A 22,948-nucleotide genomic window follows, 5' to 3' on the forward strand; every position below is an offset into this window, starting at 1 on the left:
TTTTTAAAGAAAACACGTATAGATAAGGGAAAGAAAAGGCGAAGTAATCCTGATCCAGCGCCTCAGGGAGAAGGTTCAAAAGGAAACCCCTGGTGGGGGGGAGCTGCGTTTTTGATTGTGTCCCCGCTAAGGACCGGCTAAGGTAGGGCCGGCCCCTCCTTCTACAGCTGGGCTGTTCTCCCCTCCCCCCGCCTCTTCCCCCGCCCCCGGTTTTGTGTGCAAACGTGGGATAGCCCAGTGGACTCACAGAAAACGATCATCAAAAATTAAAGAAAGTCAGCGAGCTTGAACACAGGCGTCCCATCTGGAAGTGTCCAAGGAGACCGCCAGAAGTGCGCAAGCCGGAGTCTGGGAGAGCTTCTCTGTGGCCGAGAGGGGGAGCCCGGCGTTCCCAGCCGGGAGCGACCCGGAGTCCCGAGCCCCGAGCCCAGCCGCCGCCAGCTCCAGTTTTGGTTCAGCCGAGTAAGAAGAGGAGGGAGGGGGCAGCGAGCGCGAAGAGGGAGGGGGCCCCAGCCAGGGGGTCCCGAATCCAGCGCCGCGTTGACGTAAAGAAACTTTCCCTCTCCGCCACGGAAACGGCGCCCGGGCTCTGCTGGAGCGGAGATCTCCCGGCTCCGAGCACCCGCTGGCTCTCCACGCCCCTGGCCGAAGCCTGGCCGGACCGCATCGCTCACTAAGGTACCGAGAGACCGCGGTTTATCTGGGGTGTTCCTGGGCTGCAGCCCAGTATCCCGCCAGGTGGCGAGTAATCTCTTACAAATTGATGTCCCAAGAGGCGGAGGGCGCTGGTCAGCTCTCACCGCGGGTGTCTGGGGAGGAGGACGCGGGCTGTGCGCCGCCGCCGGGCAGGTTGTAGAAATTGGGACAGCGAAAGGGGCAGGGAGTCGTCCAGCACGAAGGGAGACGAAAACCTGTTGACGCCAGCTATGGTAGTGTTTGAGGCTGATGGGGGAGCCCCACGAGGTCGGGGAGGCAGCAGTCTCCGGGCTCCTGAAGCCTTGTCTAGCCTTTGTGGTAACTTTGGTCCTGGTGGCCAGGGCCAGTGGGAAGGAGCTGGAGGGAGGCGGCAGGGCAACCTCAAATCTGACCGGCTGAGGGTGCATGAACCACACGGCGCTGAGCCGGGGAGTCATCGAGGGGTCACAGCGAGGCGACTGAAGAGCGAAACTTCTTCCAGCCCAGCCTCCCTTTTGTTGCCTCCGGGAGCGAGTGTGGGCATGGGGGCGGGGAGGCGCGAAGCCCAGAGGCCCAGCGGCGATTATTTTAAATCCCAGCGTTGGGAGGGCCCCAAACTCTGGGGCGGGCGTTCAGCTGGTTACCCTTTGGCTGGGTGGGTCATGAAGTTCCTTCTAGCAGGCGCTATGTTGGAGGGGTGCACGACCCGAAGGGGTGATAAAACCTGGGCTTTCGGTCCCGCTGCCAAGCTCCCTTGCCCGGATCCACTTCCCCAGTGGCCTGACTACCTACACCGAGCAGAACCCAGCACCGACAGAGCATTCTCTAGGTTGCGGCTCTTGAAGCCGCTGCGCTGACTTCCCTGTGTGCAGGAGGGAACTCTGGGCGGGCTGATTTTCTTGGAATGTGTTTACGATATTGAATGGGACTTGAACAGGAAACTGGACGCTGAAGCTGGAACTAGCGTGCCATAGTAGAGTAAGGAAGACACAGTTGGCGTTGGGATTGGCCGGTCTTGGTACTGCGGGCAAAGCCCGGCCAAGTGCAGGCTGGCAGTCAAGGTATCCCTCCCTGGGCCCTAGCTTTTTTTCTCAACTGAGTGTGCTTTACTTTCACTTGCATTTGGACATTTAAATGCACTATTTCAGTCTCCAGATTTGACAAAGTGTAAGATTTAACAAATTTATTTTGAGACTTGATTTTTTTTTTTTTTTTTTTTTTGAAGTGTTGCGCCAATATTTGAGAATCAGAAGTTTTTGGAGAGTGTCCTAGTTATGACTGCACTTGATAATATCTAGGACCAGCAGGAGACCAGGCCATGATGCTGATGATACTGTGTCTAGTGAATGGGAGATTACATGCTAAAGGAGGGAGGGGGGAGGGGGTAATAAAACAGAATGAATGTTAGGAGTAGGAAACTCTGAGTGGACTTGGAAATTTTTCAGATTTGCAAATTACTCCCTTTCTCTGCCAGTCTTTTCCTCCTTCCCCCACATAAACAAGTAACCTTGCTAGAAAACTCACTGATTGGAAGCTGGTGGGGACTGCAAGCCCTGCTTGAAACATGGGACAGACTGAGGTATTGCCCTACTGCATAATTAAAAGGTTTCCTTGAGCTGTCCAGGAGTGTTTTCCAAGTTTTTACGACTGACAAGGAAAGAAGAGAGGAAACTGGCCAGCAGCCAAACTAGACTGAGCTCAGTAGCCAGGCATGAAAGAGACTGGGGGAATTTGCAGAGGATAATTGGAAAGGGACTTGGGGTTAAACAAGGGGTTTCTTTGCGACAAGCATTTTTAGGTGACTAAGATTCGTCTTCTTGGCAAAAAATAAACCAAGCATAGAATGCGGTTGGATATGACCAGGGAGAGTAAAGGACATGCTTTAAGGGGAATGTCTGACCCTTATCAGGGTTGCAGTGGAATAGCTGGGGACCTAATATTGTTGGTGCTGATCATACTTTGCAAATGATCACACTTTCTTGCTGTTTGCCTTTTCACTTGGACTACGGTGGCTCTCAGTTTCTATCCATTGACCTTGCTTCTTTGTTTACATAGCCAGTAAGAACTGAAGACTTGAGTTTTGAGCAGATGGTTTTCCACCAAAATTGAATAAGTCAATTAGGTATTCTCAAATGGCACAGATGTGGGTCATGAAATTAAAGTGGAAAACATACCCAGCATTTGTCAGAAGTGATCTGTGTTTGTCCAAAGTGATCCTGATCAATCCTGATGGATTGATCTCAGTATTTCACACATTTGCCCAAATGTAAGACCCTGCTGCTTCTGAGTTCTAGAACAGCCAGGACTGCAAACTCTTATCTGCACTTCATACACTTATTTTATATATTGATGTATCATCTGTGTGCTTTTTGATACTTTTTTAGTTTCAAGGAGGTATGTGTACTATTGTGGGCTTGGGGTTGAATGGCAAAAAGCATAATGTCTGTATTTCATCTGGATTGATGAATTTGAGATTATGAATATCAGCCTGCTCCCTGAGATTGACTTTATGAATCACCCTTGGCAAAGTATTTTCCCCATATATGATTTCAGTTTTTCCACTTGCAAAGTAACAAACCTTCTTTTACAAAACTACAAACTTGCTGTGAACCTTACTGAGTTGAAATAATGTTACAGGATTTTAAACATAAAGGTTTTAGGGTTTCTGACTCAGTTGACTCTCCAGATTATGGATAAAAGATAGGAATATTTATATTTAGAATACACATATAATAGTGATATATCTGTATTTAATTTGTAAAAATTATTACTTTTACATCTTAATCACAGCTTTTGTTTAATCAAAATTTTTAATTTTTGAGGGTATTGGGTGAGAATTTGTTATGAGTAAGGATGAGTCATTTATGAAACAGAAAAGAACAATCAGCAAACTCACTTTTATTGCAGTTTATATTTATACACAAGACCAGTTATTATTTTTTAAATCCAGCATAATTTTGCCTTTATGAGAAGTAACCAAATAAATATATTTGCAGAATTTGGCTCCCTTCTCAGAAATAACATTGAGAAACTAAAATAGACTTATGATGTAAAAACAAACTTTCTTTTCCCAGTGGCTACAACAGTTCCTGAACAAGTTAGGATAAATTTTGGAGCCATTCCTTCATGTATTCAACTAATATTTTTTGACATGCTTATTAAGTACCAGGCATCATCAGACCTGGATTCAAAGCCCAGCACAGAACTTCTCAGCACTGTGACTTTATGCATGTTATTTTACTTATGCATTTAACCAACATAACCTTTATTTTCTATATTGATACCTATAATTTATGATCTTGTTAATTGTTGACCCTTGTATGGTAATATGAAATATTTAATTTTTTATTCTATGTTAAGTAGATTTTTTTTAAATAGCTCAATGTTCTCTGCTGCACTATAGATGTTAAACTTAACTTTTTCAGGTGAACAAGTTACATTTTTAGAGAAAGAAAATAGGCTAAATATGAATAAATTGTTTAAAGGGTAAAATCTTTTGGTAAAATCTTTGGTAAAATCTTAATCACAGTTTTGTTTTTTAGACTTTGCATTATCATTAATTGTGAAGCCTTAAAAAAAATAGGAGCATACAGGAAATAGTTCTTCGGTTGAATTTGTAGTCAAATTAGCAAAATAGGTTTTTTTTTTTTAAATCATTGAAGACCAAGTGACCATTTAAGGATATATTAAGGTAATTTTCATGTAAAATAACTAATTTTGCCCCTGACATCAAGTTAAAAATCTTTAAAATCCTCATCTCAGTTGCTGAATATTAAGCTATTTTATTTCAATTTCATTTAGCATAGTGCTTTGTTTATGACTCTTATTCAGCAATAATGAAATTTGTTTTCTAAAACTTTTAAAGGATAACAAAACTAGGTTATTGTATTTGAATATCCTAATGGATTCAAAGGTAGATAGATACGGGAGCCAACTGTAGGGCTGCCATTAGCCCTGGTGCCTAAATGTATTAGAGGCCTGTGGATTTAGTACTGCTACCCTAATGGATTTAGCAATCCAGAAACTGAAGCTTGTTCCTATGGAAGTCAAAAACATATTCAAATTGGAAGGGGAGAAATGGTATAAACTTTGAATAGGGAAATCGCTTCACTTCCAAACACCAGAGATATGAAATTTAAATCAGGGTTTTATTTTAAAAGGGAATAGCTAAAAGTCATTGTTCCAGAGTAAGGCTTAGAGAACAATGCTTATACTGTTTTTCAGCTTCAGTTATTTTCTAGTTGTGTGTTTGTTTTATGCTAAGAAAATGTTTTCAGCTATTCTAATGATGCTTAGAATGCATGATTATTTTTCCTCAGAAGATAGTTACTTGACCCAAGTCTTGTGAAGGAGAGTAAGAGCTATCTGTCTGGTTTCATTAAGTGGTATAGTTATAGTAAACTGGAAATTAGTTTTCATCTTTTGATATTATCTACTTACGAATTGTTTTGGAAAGATAGCGCTGATTGCTCACATAATATGAATAAATGAATTAACGGCTACATGAGTTAATGAGTGATTTCCACTATATTTTGTGCTGCATAAAGCAAAGATTAATATGACTTTTTAAAAGAGTTTTGAATAACCCTGGAAATATTTTCTAGGATGTACCCAAGAGAACACATCTAGATCATGATAGCTGCCTTTATTCATGTTCATTTTTTATTAATAACATCATACAATATATCTGCATATCATCGTCATCAAATACCTTCTGAAGAGGAAGTTCAGATATGACTTAGAAACTTCCATGCCTTAGGTGACTAATATATAAATGACTAGTTTTCATGTGTGTGTGTGTGTGTGTGTGTGTGTGTGTGTATTTGAGGTTTCTGAATTTGTGCTATATATATTTTTCATAGGAAATGGGGACTTATGAATAAGTTCAATTAATTGATATTCCTGTGCCTAATTGTAACCATTAATTTAAAGTCTTTCCCAAAGTACTGTTGCTAGAGATCCTTGACTTTTTTTTTCAAATTCTAAAGGAGTTTTCAAGTTTTCATTTATACCTGTAAAGGAAGAGAAAAGTAGTTGGCAAGATCTGCCACCCATATTCTTGGTTACTGTACTCTAGGGGCCTCTCCTCTTCTTAAGCCAAGCCCAGGCCAACTGTGCATTTAGCTACTGTAAGAAGGCAAATTCACTGCTTACAAAATAAATACTACTGGTGAGTTTATTAGGTAATGTGAAGTGAGAATTACTTGTTAGTATAGTGCTTTCATGGTGTTTTGTTGCTTTTCCTTCTAATAATTATCAGCTGTCATAGTTTACCTATCTAGAAACGTCAACATCCAGCCCCTAAGAATTTCCAGGATCTTTATAAATTTGCCAGAGCTACCAACAAAAAGCAAGATTGAAAGCTTTGTTTTCAGTCTTTAGCCTGTTTGGTTGGTATTGTCTGGAAAGAATGTGTGGAGATGATTCCTGGACCAAATCAAAAAGAATAAAGATGAGCTAGGCAGGCAATGAAGGGGAGCAGTTCCAGATAGAGCAAGTAGGAAAGGCAAAAGACATGGAACCCTATAAATGGAGTAGTGGAGCAACTTGTGAATTTTGAAACTGTAGAGATGTTTTCTTTTATGTCTGCATGTTCAGTTCATGAACAAGGTCAGCAGTAATTGCATGTAGCAACTTGGTTGGGAAAAATTGTTATTATTTTCATGAACATTAATTTTGTTTGTGGGAAGACACATACACACATGTACCCACATAGTAGTCTTAATAGTATCTATAACTTTCTGGAAGTTGTAGATATTTATTGTCATGTCTCATTGCTCTAGCTGTACATATTTTGAAATATTTTCATGTTTTTCACTACTTTGAAGTTATGGTAACCATTCGACCTACCTCTTGATATTATTATTTATATGTTGATATATCTGTAAATATGTAACTATATTTCAACTTTTTTTAGTATATTTTAGTAACTGTACTTAGCCTGGTGTGTTTTATATCATCTGTATTTTATATTGTGTATTTTAAAACATTATTTTGAGAAGGTATCCATAGGCTTCACTAGAGTTCCAAGTGGGTTCATGGCATGAAAAATGTTAAGAACCCCTGGAAATCTAAACTGATTTCTTTAAAAGTGCTAGTGGATTGGGTTGTCACTTAATGAGGTTAAATAAAATTCAAGTTATTTAACTCAGTTTTAGCTGATAGCATTTAGTTATATAGAGATATACTAATTCTGGGGTGAAGTAAATTCCCAGTAAATAATTCATATTTTTTAGATTATTTACTTTGTTCAGGAAATAGGTGTGGTTATCGATTCTCTTACTGTCTCCACTCAACAAAGAAACATTTATATTTAATTTTATCATATATAAATTTTTAAAAAATGGATGTACCTTTTTTATAGCATTATCTATTTTTGGAGAGGATACAGTTTGGCTGGGAACATTGTCTCAGGGTAATGGTTTATTTTTCATATATAAATGTCTTGTTTCCTCAACTACACTTTAAGTTGCATGAGAGAATGGGTGTGCTAAATAGTTCTTTGTATCTTCAGGTTAGTAATAGGTAATCGTGCCAGTATTAAAAAATTCCTATGAATACTACTGGAAAAATAATTGTGTACATATGGAAACTTGATTTTTTTCTATGCATTGTTGTGTTATTTGTTAGATACTTGGTTATATGATGTAGATTATTCACTGATCATTTTTTGACAAAAAATTTAAATGTGTGCCCAGAATTGTGGAAAATAAGAATGTAGAATACATACAGTATTGAAAACCACTGTGTTAAGAAAGGGCTCTATAATTAAAATATACATAATGTAACTTATTGTCCTATATTCCCTTTTTTCTTTTTTCTTTGGCTTGGCAATTCCAGAACAAGATACATCCATTTTAATACAAGTTTCTTATTTTATTAATATTTAATTTATTTGAAACCAATAATACAATTTTATTTTGAAACATAAGACAGGAGAAATCTCTTTGAACATGTTAATTTGAGAAAACTAATCTATGGAGTTTGGTAGTCAGAAAGCAGTGCAATTTAAGTAGGTCTGAATCACTTTAAAATTTCAAGGGATAGTTCCAAGGTACTAGTTTTGTAACTTCAAGATTTCAATTAGAGATAACTGTCTTTCATTCTGTTTCTTGTTCTTGGCTCCACTTTGTGTCTTCTGCAATGGTAAGCCTCAAGCATTGTTACAGCTCCTTTGCCTCCCTCACCTGTATCTTCAGGTGCCCCCTGGATGACGCTGAATATTAAGGCAGGTATGATTCTCTACCCGAAGTTAATTCGTCTTTCCATTTTCCTCACATCCATTCATATGTATATTTTCATTTCTAAGAGCCACATCCCCTTCTTCATTATTGTGGCAGACACTATAGGTTGCCCATCCAAATTCATTTTCTTCTTCCTCTTTGCTTTCCTCTTTGCTTCCTCTTAATCTGCATTGTTCAGATGTCCACTCTTCTCCTCGTGACTCAGGGGAACACAATCCCATTCCCGATTCAGGTGAAATTTGGATTAGTCCAAGCTAATATTGTTGGTGGTCCTGTTCCTCTTGCGATTGATTGTTTATTAAGGAGTTACTTGACCCAGTTATAGTCAACTATATGGGAGAGCAGCTTGAAATTGCAACATAGGGACATCTTTTGTGCACAAGGAATTCCAAATCCATTGAGGCCAGAACAAATGCTTTAAAAAAGAAAAATGTCAAAAAAGAAAAAAAAAAAAAAAAGGAAAACCTGGTGCTTGATGACCTTATTGGCCCATCTTATTTCTGTATTTCTGGATCTACTGCTTCATGAAATAATGATTTTTTTAAATTGTTCGTGCCAATTTTAATTAGAATATTCATTTATGTAAAATGGAAGGTATCCTAAATAGAACAGTTATTAAATGATATCTTAATTTGATAAATAAATATTTTAGAAGTAATAGTATAGATTATTAAAATTTATCAACTGCTTGGATTTTATAAACTTTATACAAGGTTAGTGCTATTAATCTATAAAAATATTTTATTAAATCACAAATTTTACTGTGCTTAATAAAGTAAGTAAATCAGTCGTCTTAATTAAGTTTATTCTGAGGTGATGTAACTGCATGTATCTCAGAAATACACTATTAATAAAAAATAATCTGAAATAAAAATTTGTAATCTAATCAGTTCATAGAATTAGGCCACTATTTATTTGTTTGCATAGTATTTTTAGTGTATTGGAAACATTAAAACTACATCATTAAGAAACATTGAAGGAACCTCAGTGCCTGGTCTGATGAAATTTAAAGCTTATTGTCTCATGTTAAGACTAACATAACTTTTTTAATATTTAAAAATCAAACTGATAAGAGTAAAATTCAAGAAAATTGTGAAGGGCAGTTCTATTCATAGAGGTATAAAAATCAGCCGTACAGTAAACATTTAAGTAAGAGCTAGTTTTATAAAATCCTAGCTTTCTGTAGCCATTAGTAGTTTAAGTATTTTCTACCATGATGTTCCTCAGTTAGCTTTTTTTGATGGCTTAGTCTATGCATATTGTTTTTTTGTGATGTGCTGAATCAAAGCATGACTGTCTGTCCTCTTGCTCTAAAGGGTTGTAGAAATTACCCCAAACTGAGAATTGAAAAAAGCAAGAGTGATACATAAAGGTTTGAATGTGCTCCTTAGCTGAAATGGTTCACAAAGTGGTCTAAGCAGCAGTTGACAGCAAGCAAAATGGAATCAATAGGTTCAGAAAACAGGCAAGTTTTTCAGTGGGCAGGTTTGTTGGGAATGAGGGCGTGGGAGAAAGAGAAAGCTAGAAGGTTCTGTGGGTAGTACAGATGAAGGGCAGCTTTTGCTGAAAGGGGAGGTGAAAATGTTACAGATGTTGAAAGCATACAGTAAAGCAGACTGGCAACTGACTCACTGGTCAAGAAAGAGCAAGGTGAGACTAATCTAATTAAAACTGGTATCCGTGTGGATGGTTGAAAGCATGGAGATTGGGTTGGAGAGGGATATAGAGAGCCAGTAACTTGAATACCAAAGGAAAGTGGAGGAGACTCAGGGGGCAGTTACTGATGGAGACATCTGAGTAACAAGACTTCTTACATACTATGATTGAGATGTGGATTTTAGTTATTTTGCATAAGAATGCAATAAACATGCTTGAGATGCTTCCTCTATGACAGCATGACTTCCATTCATAGCAATTAAGGAAGTCACCACACAGGGAAAGCTAGGCAAGAGAGGCTAGAGAATACAACATGCTGCAATTCTCAGAGCATTATTATTTTTTTAGAAGCTCTTGTTCAGGGATTGTCCTGGGGCATCCACTTGCCCTTACAGGATAGGAGTGCTCTTCTGATGACCTTTCTTTGGTTTAAAAGAGAGCCACATTCTTGTGTGTGTATGTGTGTATGTGTGCACAGGTTTGTGTCTTAATAAAGGCCTCTTGGTGTGGAAATGATTATAAGGGAACCTGCTTATCTGCCTTGGAAATCTTAGTTGGAAATATAACTTCACACATAATCTCTCAGAAGATATAAAAGGAAAACAGAGATAAGTATCCAGATAATTCAAATTCCAACTCCAACTTGCGCTACCATGATCAAATAATTGAAGTGAAAATAAGTTTTCCCTTTAAATTATCTATCATCTATCTATCTATCCATCCATCCATCCATCATCTAATTATCTATCCATCCATCCATTCATCCATCATCTAATCTATCAGCATCTTCACTGTCACTTGCACCCCTTTCCTTAACTTATTTTCTTATACCTATGAATCCAAGAGTACTTACTATATTCTAGGCACTGCACTAAATGTTTTATGTGTTATCTTATTGAGAATTTGCAAATGAGCTAGAAACATTTCATAAATATTTATGAAACTTGTCTAAGGTGCCACAGCCAGCAAATAGAGCTAGGGTAGGAAGTAGGGCAGAAAGTAAAGCATCTTAACTACCAGGTTAGCTGAGAAAGTGTGCACTAGAGTGCCAGTAGTTTTCTGGAGGATCAGACCAGCTTTAGTAGTTCTTTTAATTACTGCAAGTGCAACACATTAAAATAACCCTACTGCCTAGATACCTGGCTGATGCTTGATTCCCTATTTTTTCCCTTTCCAATTGTCTGATGAATGGCTCATCTTTCACTCTCAGATGAGAGCAACTTGGAGCTTCCATTTGTCAAAACATTTGTTCATTTTACTCTACTTAATCAGAAAAAGGATAAACATTAACCCACTGACTAAACAGTGTCTCCATATAAATTTGATTTTTCCCTGATTTGACTTGTCAAGAGGGTTAAAATGTTAAGTGAGAAAATCTGGCTTTTTTAAAATCCCCCTTTTCCTGGTTTTTGTTTGGGTAAATATAACCTAAGTTGAAATCACTAATATTAATTGTTTCTAATAACATGAAGTACTTTTCACTTCAGTATTTGACAATATTTTCCTTCACTGAGAGGATGCACTAGATAACCTCAAAGAACGTTTCAGCCCTAAGGGTAGTCCAAGTTTTAGTTTTATATAATATTTTTTAAATCAAAAAAAAAAAAAAAAAGAGAACTTAATAAAAACATCATATTTAAAGTTGTCCCTATATTTAGTATTTGATTTCTTTCTTTTTTTTTTTTTTTTTTTTTTTTTTTTTGCTTTTTGGTAAGTTAAACTCTTGGACATTTGATCACTTGTGGTATTTGTAGCTTGAATATTAGAAGAAGGATCTCTTGGACCCTTGGTAATAGACAGGGGATATGACATCATCTAGTTGTTTGAGAAGACTTCTCTCTAAAAGGCAATTAGAGAGTGAAGAGATTGCTTCAAGCATGCAGGGAGACTTAGAAGTGAGAGTGTATGTGGTATAGCCACAGAACTAGAAGACCGAAACTGGAGCTAGAGACTAGAGCGGAAAGGAAGGGGGAGGCAAGAATCACTGGAGATAAAGCAAATGACACAGAGACCAGATCTTGTAGGATTCTGTAAACCAAAGTTTGCACTTCATTCTAAGATCATTTGGAAGACCTTGAAAGATTACACCTCAGTTGGTGTGCCAGTTCAAATGTGTTGTGTCCCTCAAACGCCATTATCTATGATGTAGTCCTGTGGGGCAGACGTTTTGGTGCTGATTAGAGTTCCTTGGAATGTGCCCCACCCAGCTGTGGGTGATAACTTTAATGAGATATTCCCATGGAGGCACGGCCCCACCCATTCAGGGTGGGCCTTGATCAGTGAAGACATATAAATGAGCCGACTCAAAGAGAAGGAACTCAGTGCAGCTGTGAGTGACATTTTGAAGAGGAGCAAGCTTGCTAGAGAGGAAAGTCCTGGGGGAAAGCCATTTTTAAACCAGAAGTTTGGAGCAGATGCCAGCCACATGCCTTCTCAGCTAACAGAGGTTTTCTGGACACCACTGACCATCCTCCAGTCTCCAGTGAAAGTACCCGATTACTGATGTGTTACCTTGGACACTTTATGGCCTTAAGACTGTAACTGTGTAGCCAAATAAACTCCCTTTTATAAAAGCCAATCCATTTCTGGTGTTTTGCATTCAAGCAGCATTAGCAAACTAGAGCAGATTTTGGTACCAAGAGTGGGGCGCTTTTGCTGCTGAGTTTGCAAATACCAAACATGTTGGAACGGCTTTTTAAATGGATAACGGGGAGTTTCTGGAAGAATTGTGAGGCGCTTGATAGAAAAGGCCTAAACTGTTTTAAAGAGACTGTGTGGAAATATGGACTCTAAAGATACTTCTGAGGAGGCTTTGAACAGAAATGATGACTGTATTGTTGCCAACTGGAAGAAAGGTGATCCTTGTTTTAAAGTGGCAGAGAATTTGGCAAAATTGAGTCCTGGTGTCAGATGGAAGGAAGAATTTGAAAGCGACAACCTGGAGTACTTAGCTGAGGAGATCTCCAGCCTACGTGTGGAGGATGTACCCTGGCTTCTTCTTGCAGCTTATAGTAAAATGCGAGCAGAGAGAGATAAACTTAGAACTGAACTCTTGGGTTCAAAGAAACCAGAAGCTGATGGCTTGGAAAATTATGAGCTTCCAGCGGGTGGAATCCCAGAAGCTACAGCCCAATGTGAGGATGTAACCAAACCTGGAACCCAGCCACCATTTCAGTACAAGCCAAGATTGGAGATGGAATTATCCAGAAAGGATTTGTGGAAAGTCCTATTGTCTGACGGCTTTGACCCTTGTGTGCTTCATGCAAAGCCAACAGAATTTTTGCGAGATCTTTACAGACAGAGCCATTGCCAGTCTGGACTGGAGAAGACAGACAAGGAACAAACTGAAGGAAAAATTTCTTCAAAGACAGAACCATGGAGGTTGAGGTCTGGAGTCAAGAGGTCTTGGGCTGGGAGAGCAGAGTGGCCCACACACATGGAAAGGGTGAGTTTGCCCTGGAGGTCGAGGGCGGGCCTTCCGCCTCAATGCTCAGTAAATGTCTTGCCATCCCAAGCCCCAAAGAGGGTGGAGCACATTCCCAGGGAATTGGGGAGAGCCTGGCTGCCACCACACTGTTCTGAAGAGGTTGAGCGTGTGCCCCGGAGATGGAAGGGAATCCGGGAGCTGCCCCGATGTTTGAGGAGGGTGGGGCCGAGAAGGGGGTCTTCCCAATGTGTGGATATGTTGGAGCACTCACCCAAGTGTTTGGAGAGGAAAGGGCTACCACAAAGGCCCTTAGGAAGGGTTAGACTCCCCCTCTCTCAAGCCCCAAGGATGCAACGTTGTTCTGTAAATGACTGTCAGACTTTGAAATCTAATGGAGTTTGTCCTGCAGGTTTTAGGAACTGTTTTGGCCCTGTTAACCCTGTTTTCCTTACTCTTTCTCCTTATGGCAATGGGAATGTTTATCCTATGAATGTCTCTCCTTTGTATATTGGAAGCATATAACTTGTTCTAAGTCCACAGATCCAAAGCTAAAGGAGAATTATGCCTTAGGACCCACCACACCTGTAATTGATTTTGATAGGGTCTTGTACTTAACTTTTGTTACTGAAATGATTTAAGTTTTTGTGGATGTATTTGTATTTGGAAAGATAATGTCATTTTGGGTCCAGGGGGTGGAATGTGCCAGTTCGAATGTATTGTGTCCCCCAAACGCCATTATCTTTGATGTAGTCTTGTGGGGCAGACGTTTTGGTGCTGATTAGATTTGCTTGGAATGTGCCCCACCCAGCTGTGGGTGATGAATTTAATGAGATATTCCATGGAGGCATGGCCCCACCCATTCAGGGTGGGCCTTGATCAGTGGAGCCATATAAATGAGTTAACTCAAGGAGAAGGAACTCAGTGCAGCTGTGAGTGACATTTTGAAGAGGAGCAAGCTTGCTAGAGAGGAACATCCTGGGGGAAAGCCATTTTGAAACCAGAAGTTTGGAGGAGATGCCAGCCACATGCCTTCCCAGCTAACAGAGGTTTTCTGGATGCCATTGGCCATCCTCCAGTGAAGGTACCCAATTACTGATGTGTTACCTTGGACACTTCATGGCCTTAAGACTGTAACTGTGTAGCCAAATAAACCCCCTTTTATAAAAGCCAATCCATTTCTGGTGTTTTGCATTCAGGCAGCATTAGCAAACTAGAACAGTTGGTAACAAGATGTCATCTGTATTTTAGAAATACCTGAGAAGATGCTTGGCCAACAGTTAGGAAGTTCATGAAGGAGATGGTGGTAACCTAGTGTTCTAGTTTGCTAATGCTGCAGAATGCAAAACAGCAGAGATGGATTGGCTTTCATAAAAAGGGGGTTTATTTGGCTACACAGTTACAGTCTTAAGGCCATAAAGTGTCCAAGGTAACGCATCAGTAATCGGGTACCTTCACTGGAGGATGGCCAATGGCATCTGGAAAACCTCTGTTAGCTGGGAAGGAACGTGTCTGGATTCTGCTCCAAAGTTCTGTTTTCAAAATGGCTTTCTCCCAGGACGTTCCTCTCTAGCAAGCTTGCTCGTCTTCAAAACATCACTCACAGCTGCACTGAGTTCCCTCTCTCTGAGTCAGCTCATTTATATGGCTCCACTGATCAAGGCCCACCCTGAATGGGTGGGGCCATGCCTCCATGGGAACATCTCATCAAAATCATCACCCACAGCTGGGTGGGGCACATTCCAAGCAAATCTAACCAGCACCAAACGGTCTTCCCCACAAGACCACAAAGACAATGGCATTTGATGGACACAGTACATTCAAACTGGTACACCTAGTTTAGAGCAATGGCATTGAAGGTGAGAAATCAGTTTATTCCAAAGATATGTAGGAGAAAAAATCCATACATTTTGGGAATGTGTTGATGATTTTTGGGAGGTAGGCAAGAAGATAGTATAAATGTTGATTCTATGATTTCTACCTTTAGCAACTGGGTGTTTGTACCATTTATCTATAGAGTAAATAGAAATAGAATCATTAGAGGAAAATAATGATTTACATTTTGGACACTTGTTGATGTGCCTGTGAATCATCGTGTTGTTGTTCAGTAGGCATTGGATATATATATATGTATCCAAAGATAAGAAGTTGGGCCTGGGCTGGTGACATATGTGTGTATATGTACATATGCATAAGTTTTCAGGTTTCAGGTTACACTTATGAGATTTTAGTTTAGTATATGAACATTAAAACATGCTGGGTGATTGGTACTGGTTGAACTGAAGGCCTGCATAATCTCCAAGGTGGACAGCCCCTCATTAATTTTATCCAACTCTAGGTATATGGGAATGTGAACTTGTCACATCTGTCATTATGGAGAATAAGAACAAATGCAAACTAGGGTAGCATTTCAGAATTCTAAGCAATATTGAAGACCAGTTGAAATCATTGACATACATTTATTATGGCTCTGTGATCTTTTTCTCCTACTCTGCTGAGATATAGATACATATAAGGAGGAAAATTGCCTTTTTCCCAAGCAGATTCAATGGATGGTTAATGTAGCAAGGACATTTAAATTGTGTGCTAATGACGGTTAAAACAATGGACCATGGCCTGAAACATAAGAAAAGAAAGGACATGGAAAAAGGAGGGAACAAATTAATAAGGATGGAGAAAGGGGCCAAGGAATTGAGAGAGATCTATGCATTGTCAGAAGATGTGGTCAGCATATGTGATGTCAGAAGTGTTATTGCCCTAAGTGATAAGAGCAATGAATCATTTGCCTGAATAAAAAGGAAGGAAGATGATTGGATATGAAGAGTTAAGGAACTAAGAGTTGGGTATGTTGGTTGAGTTTCCACTTGGTTTTTGGAAGTCAATCTTGATTGTGGTTTTTCAATTAAACTGTAAGATACACATTTCCAGTGTTAGTAAAGGGAGTAGACACCCCCAACGATGGGTAGGGGTGCATGAGGGAATGCATCCTTGGAATGGATCTTAGAATTTTCATGAATTTCCTAAGTGGCTTCCCTAATGCTTCTTGAGTGGTGCACTTAGGCATGTGGGAGGCACAGCAGAAAAGAACATGTGGACATGCCATAAGGATCACAGCTGTCCAACTAGTCTGTGGGTACCTCCAGAGTTGTTCTTTTTGAAGACTGCCCTAAATACCTTGAGTTCACTTTGGGAGGGTGTTTGAGACTTTATTTATTGCACAGGTGGGTTTATTGGATATTTTTGTTCTACTTTTATGCTATAGGCCTACTTTTAAATACAATGTACTACTAAATTAATACTTTACATTTTAGAATATTTGGTAGCTCAAACACATATTCATCAATATTCTTTATAGCTCTGTATATCAGTATAAGGCATTAGGTTGTAATGGAAAGAGCTTGAACTTTGACTCCTATAAGATGTGCTATGGAAACAGGATTTGCTATTACAAGCTGTGTACTCTTTGGCAGCTTTCTTTTCTTAACCTGTAAAATGGGACAGACTCCATACAGGTTATTGAGAGAAGTAATAGCATGTAGTACAGTGGCTGCCGTATTGTGGGTGGTCAATAAAAGATAGTTAAGGCATAATTTTTGTACCATTATACTTACACTTTATGGTAAACATATATGTTGTTTTCATTCTGATTACCAAATATGATATTTTATGAAAATGGTTTTATTCTAAACTTTTCTTGCAAAGGAAATATAATGGAAGGAAATTTGTAATATAAATTATTAATGTGAAGCAAAATAAGAAACCCTTTTCCCAAAACTATGTAGGAGAAAATACTGCTATTTTTTTTTTGTGTATCCATCGACACTTTTTTCTAATTGTACAATTAATGCATACTGTTGAAACAAATTTAAGAAAAAAGTTAGTTTGTAAATTTTGATGACATTTTTCTTTATTTTTAAATCATAATTGTGGACACTGGTTTGTAATTTGATTTTTTCGCTTAATATACAATAATGTACAACAATGATGTACATACACTGAATTAGATGTATGTACCGGTATGGGGGCAGGAAGAACACGACAAGGAGAATCCTGTGGTTCTAATTTTATAACTTTGAATTTATGTTATTATTAAAGATAAATGTGCAATAAAGTGGACTGATAACATGTAAACAGAAAATCAGTAATCAAAAAAAAACAACAACATAAATCATTTGGCAGCTATTTCTGTTGAATGCTGAGGCAGGTGATTCTTCTCCAGTAGATGACTGAGCCTGCAAGAGGGATAAGTACATTGTAAACTGGGCATGACAAGTGCCAGCCTGTGCCCTCTGCTTTATCTCTCAGCACTCTAAAGACTCGGTTCATTTTTGCAATCTATTTAGCTGTATTCATTATTAGAAGAGGACTAAAATCTGGATCATTTAGGTCATTATTTTTTGGATACATGCATTAAGCAACCACATGTACCTGGAGTCAGCTCATTTTGGGTTTGGGAAGAGGTTGGATCTGTGAGTTTCTTCCTGACATCTGCACAGGCATTCAAGTAACTTGGACCTTAAGGATAAAATCTAGTTTTCATGTTTGGTATTCAAATGCCTCATTTTCATCAAGAGCTAAGAGCAAGCTGCATTTTGTTTTGTAAATTTGCCTTGGAAAACCATTATCCTAGAAAAGTCTTCTAGAAATGATTTCTCCCCAATATGAAAATTAAAACCTTACGAAAATTGGACTTCGGACATTTTTTTTTTCCTAATACTTTTTAGGGAAATTCCTCTGTGTTAAAACTTTGCAAAACAATAGAAGTATGAAGAAAATATAGAATAAACCCACAGAGTAGAAATGCACTGGGGCTTTTGTTTATTTTTATTTATATAACCCCCCATATCATATGCACTGTTTGTAAGAAAAGGCAAAGTCTAAAGTCTATGGAGTATTATAGAAGACCCAAGATGAGTTATTGAAGACTTACTGAGACACAGATAAACTTGGCCCATAACCAGAGTTTTTCCATAGTGCATAGTCTTGCTCCTGGTTCTGTTAATTGTTAGCCATGGGATTTATTAGCTAGGTTATTTAGCTTCTCTGGATTTGGTTTCATGAATAAGAAATGGGGTTAGTTACATGAAACTTGTAGGCATCAGGGAGAGAATCTACAAAGATGCCAGTAAATTTTTGTGTAGCTTTCTCTTACATGCCCCCTCCTTGGCAGAAAATTATTCGAGTGTCACACTGTCTCTGTTGGCCTTGGTGAACAGGCAACATTAGGCTTCCTCGTTCTACCTTTCATCAAATCACCATGAAGCTTCTGAGAATCAATATACTGTTAACATCTCTGTGATTACATTGCTGTTTTTGAAATTGTTCCTTTCCATAGTTTGAACCCAGCAGAGTTTTTGTTTTCAATACCATATGACAGGAGATGTAACATTAGGGATGGTCTCTATGTTAGGAAGAAGTTCACTTATGCTATCTTCAGATTCTAATCCAGTGTAAGAAATAAGATTCTCACAATGGATCAAGCTTAATTATTAAATAGTGATGTTCTGTTACTGAACCTATTTGGACAAAGTCTCAGTGAGTCAGAACTACTGTAGAAGAGTGTTGTGTAGTTTGTCTGTAGCTCAAGGCATTGGATAAAATGATTTTTAAGGTCCATCCATTTAATTGAAAATTTAAATTGGGTGATAATGTCCTGAAATAATATTTGTAAAGTAATGGAGACCCCATGATTGTGTGCTAAGTGGATTAAAGCTACTGGGGTTTCCATATTTAATCATATAGGCCCTCATTCATTTGACAAGCTTTTTAAAGTTTGTTGTTCTGTGTCAAAACAAGGATACTCTCTCAAAGTATCCTTAATGGCAGAGAAGCATGGTTCCAAACACTTAATCTGCCTGCTGCAATTGTAATTTCTTTGAAGGTTTAAATTTATTTGAATCTGGCTTTCTCTATGAAGTTCGTTTTAAACTAAAACTCATATATTTTTATTACAATAAGGCAATATCAATCCTACAGGAATATGAGGTATAATAGTCCTGTAATTTCATTTACTCCTTAGCTCAATGTCACTTTTCCCTGAGGATATATGGGCCTCTGTTAGAGTACTGTGGCTGTGGGCTGTGGGGGGCTTGTTTTTTGTTTTTTTGTTTTTCCCAGCAGTTTAAGGGTTGTTGAGAAGAAGGGCAAGAAGATGATGAATTTTGCATTTATCAAACCTCAGTGGTTAGGTAAGATACAATGAAGAGGTCTGAGACCAAAGGCATTGGCCTAAGTTAAGGATTTCTGGTTTCTGGTCTGACTGGTTTCTGGTCTGACATATAAAGAGCTTGGAAGCCATCATCACTCCATCCTCACAAGCAAAACAAGAAAACTGAAAAAAACAACTCTTCTCAGATTCATCAGAGAATTGAGGTCACAGGGCAAACCCCCACCCTGAAAACTGGTCAGACAAGCAGTTACTAATTAATGGACACTGAGCTTGTGGTGGGCTAGCTTGAGAGAAAAACTCCTGGAGGCCCTGCCTTAGGGGGCTCAGTAGACTTTCTGGAGTTTTATCTCCAGGAGCCCTACCAGGTTCTCACTGTAAAGATTAGAGAAAAATACCCTCCTGCTTCCAAGAAGGGAGGAAAAAAGTAACCATCTGGAAATATGCTCCAAGCACTCTTGTTCTCTTTAACCGCAGCCTGCCCTCAAGGGAAATACCAAATGTCTAGCCTCCCTGTCTCTCCTAAAGGGGTGAGGGGGGTGGGAGTGGGGGCTGAACTGAGCAGCACTTGTGGAGGTCAGCTCAGGGCACAGACTAACTAAAAGACTGAGACCTAATCCTGGATTATAGACTCCTTCTTCTCTCCCCATATCATACCACATCTCACCATAAATCAGTAGGGTTCCTGTATAGTAAAAGAGAGGAGAACAGCTGAAAAGAACTAGAAGGCGTGGGCCATATTTAAGAAAGAGTTGCTAGGGAAACCCAAGGACAACAGGGGAGACAAAGGCAAGGACATCAGAGGAAATTTTAGCCTCTGACACCTACATCTGCAATGGAATAAACACAGTCTAACTCCTGGTCAGATAAACATAAAACCTCACATTAAAAGCCTATTTACCTCAGTCACTTTCTTTTACCTTGATGTATCATGTCTGGCTTTCAACAAAATTTACAAGGCATGCTAAAGGTAAAAAACACAGTCTGAAGAGAAAGGGCAAGCATTAATACCAGACTCACATATGGCTGGGATTTTATAATTATCAGACTGGGGATCCAAAATAATTACAAGTAATATGCTAAGGGTGCTAATGGAAAAGTGGCCAACATCCCAGGACAGATGGGTAATGTCAGCAGAGAGATGGGAACTCTAAGAGAATTAAGAAAGAAATGCTAGAAATCAAAAACATTGTAACCAAAACAAAGAATGAAAATATAACAAAAATGGTGGGCTCATTAGTAGACTGGACACAGCCAAGGGGGCAGTCAGTGAGCTAGAAGATATCACAACAGAAATTGCAAACTGAAAAGGAAAGAAAAAAAAAAGCTTAAAAAAGGGAACAGAATATCCAAGAAATACAGGATATTACAAAAGGTATAACCATTCAATTAAATATCAGAGGAAAAGAAAGGAACAGAGGAAATATTGAAGTAGTAATGACTGAGAATTTCCAAAATTATTGATAGACACCAAACCATAGATCTAGGAAGCAAAAATAATGCATAGGAGAAATACTCCAAAATCTACACCTAGGCATATTGTTTTCAAACTGCCGAAAATTAAAGACAGCAAATCTTGAGAGAAGCTTGAGGGGAAAAAGAACCATCTTGTCTATAGAGGAATAATGATAATAATTACATTGGACTTCAGAAGCCATGCAAGCAAGAAGAGAGTGGAGTGAAATATTTAAAATGTTGAAAGAAAAGACCCGCCAACCTAGAACTCTGTATCCAGGGAAACTGTCCTTCAAAAGTGAAGGAGAAATAAAGACTTTCTCAGACAAGGGAAAATTGAGGAAGTTTGTCATCAGTAGACTTGAAATGTTAAAGGAAATTGTTCAAAGAGAAGGAAAATGATATAGGTCAGAAACTCAGATCTAAAAAGATAGGAAGAACATTCAGGAAGGAATAAATGAAATTAAAATAAAATATTTTTCTTATTCTTAAATGAGCTAACAGATAATTTGCTCAAAATAATGATAGCAACAATATATTGTTTGATTTAGTTTAGGGATAATTGAAATGTATGACAGAAATATTATAAGTGATGGGAGGGAGGAATTGGGAATACTCTGTGTTATAGTTTGTTAAGGTTGCCAGAATGCAAAACACCAGACATGGACTGGCTTTTATAAAAGGGTTTTATTTGGTTACACAGTTATAGTCTTAAGGCCATAAAATGTCCAAGGTAAGGTATCAATAATCAGGTACCTTTACTGGAGGATAGCCAATGGTGTCCAGAAAACTTCTGTTAGCTGGGAAGGCACGTGGCTGGTGTCTGCTTCAAAGTTCTGGTTTCAAAATGGCTTTCTCCCAGGATGTTCCTTTCCAGGCTGTGGTTCCTCAAAAATGTCACCCTTAGTAGCACTTGGGGTATTTGCCCTCTCTTAGCTTCTCCGGAGCAAGAGTCTGCTTTCAACGGCCATCCTCAAACTGTCTCTCATGTGCAGCTCCTGTGCTTTCTTCCAAGTGTCCCTCTTGGCTGTAGCTACTTGCTCCTTCTGTCTGATCTTTTATAGTGCTCCAGTAATTTAATTCAGATGTACCCTGAATGGGTGGGCCAACACTTCCATGGAAATTATCCAATCAGAGTCATCACCCACAGTTGGGTGGGGTGCATCTCCATGGAAACACTCAAAGAATTGCAGCCTAATTAACACTGATAGGTCTGCCCACACAAGATTACATCAAAGATAATGGCGTTTGGGGGACATAATACATTCAGACCAGCACACTCTGTTAAAAGGTGTACTACCCCTGAAGCAGTATAGTTTTATTTGAAAATGGACTTGGATTAGTTAAATATGAGTATTGAAAACTCTTGAAAGGCAACCACTAAAAACTTAAAACAAGAAGTATAATTGATATGCTAAGAGAGGAGAGAAAATTCTCAAACAAAGCCAGAGAAGGCAAAAATAAATAAATAAATAAAAATAAAAATAAAGAATGGAAGATAAAACAAATAAAGAAGCAAAAAACAAAGAACAAGGGCAACAAACAGAAAACAGTTACAATACAAAACTAAGGAAAGGTTAAACTATTTTGGATGAGAAGTGATGAGAGTCTGAACTAATGACTCCAATTTGAACTTGGAGAAGAATAAATTGGAGTGATGTTTAATTTATAGAACTTGTTGGCTGGATGTCAGGGAGAAAGAATAGAGAGGAACATGTGAAGATTGCAGGGCTGATTGATTAAATAGATTGTGGTGCCATTTACCAAGATAAGGAACTATAAGACGAAAGTGTTTGGAAGAAAAAACTGAGAATTCAACTTTGAATTTTTGAGTTTGCAGTGTTTGGGGACTGTGATGGTTAGGTTCATGTGTCATCTTGGCCAGGTGATGGTGTCCAGGTGTCTGGTCAAGCAAGCACTGGCCTAACCATTACTGCAAGGACGTTTGTGGCTGGTTAATAAACCAGAAGGCTGGTTAATTAAATCATCAGTCAATTGGCTGCAGCTTTGACTGATTACATCAGTGAAGGGTGTGTCTTCCACAATGAGAGAATGCAGTCAGCTGGATTTAATCCAATCAGTCGAAGACTTTTAAGCGAGACAGAGGCCCTTCACTTCTTCAGCTAGCCAGTGAAGCATTTCCTGAGGAGTTCATCAAACTTGCCATTTCACTGCCTGAGGAGTTCATCGAACACATTCATCGGAGTTGCCAGTTTGCTGCCTACCCTATGGAATTTGGACTCCTGCATCCCCACAGTTGTGTGAGACACTTTTATAAAATCTTATATTTAGATATCTCTTATTGATTCTGTTTCCCTTGAAAACCTT

At 38.9% G+C, this 22,948-nt stretch overlaps 1 protein-coding gene across 3 annotated transcripts in view; it reads left to right on the forward strand.

Moving 5' to 3' along the window:
• The first annotated feature begins 221 nt into the window (after positions 1–221).
• The window catches only part of GULP1 (GULP PTB domain containing engulfment adaptor 1), a 322,123-nt gene continuing 299,396 nt past the window's right edge, over positions 222–22,948 (forward strand). For all 3 annotated transcript variants that reach the window (XM_037849955.1, XM_037849952.1, XM_037849954.1), the window contains exon 1: positions 222–678. The gene's annotated coding sequence lies outside the window, so the exon portion shown is untranslated. The remainder of the gene's footprint in view (positions 679–22,948) is intronic.

This window comes from Choloepus didactylus, chromosome 9, assembly GCF_015220235.1.
Source record: "Choloepus didactylus isolate mChoDid1 chromosome 9, mChoDid1.pri, whole genome shotgun sequence".
In the NCBI taxonomy this organism is placed as follows: domain Eukaryota; kingdom Metazoa; phylum Chordata; class Mammalia; order Pilosa; family Megalonychidae; genus Choloepus; species Choloepus didactylus.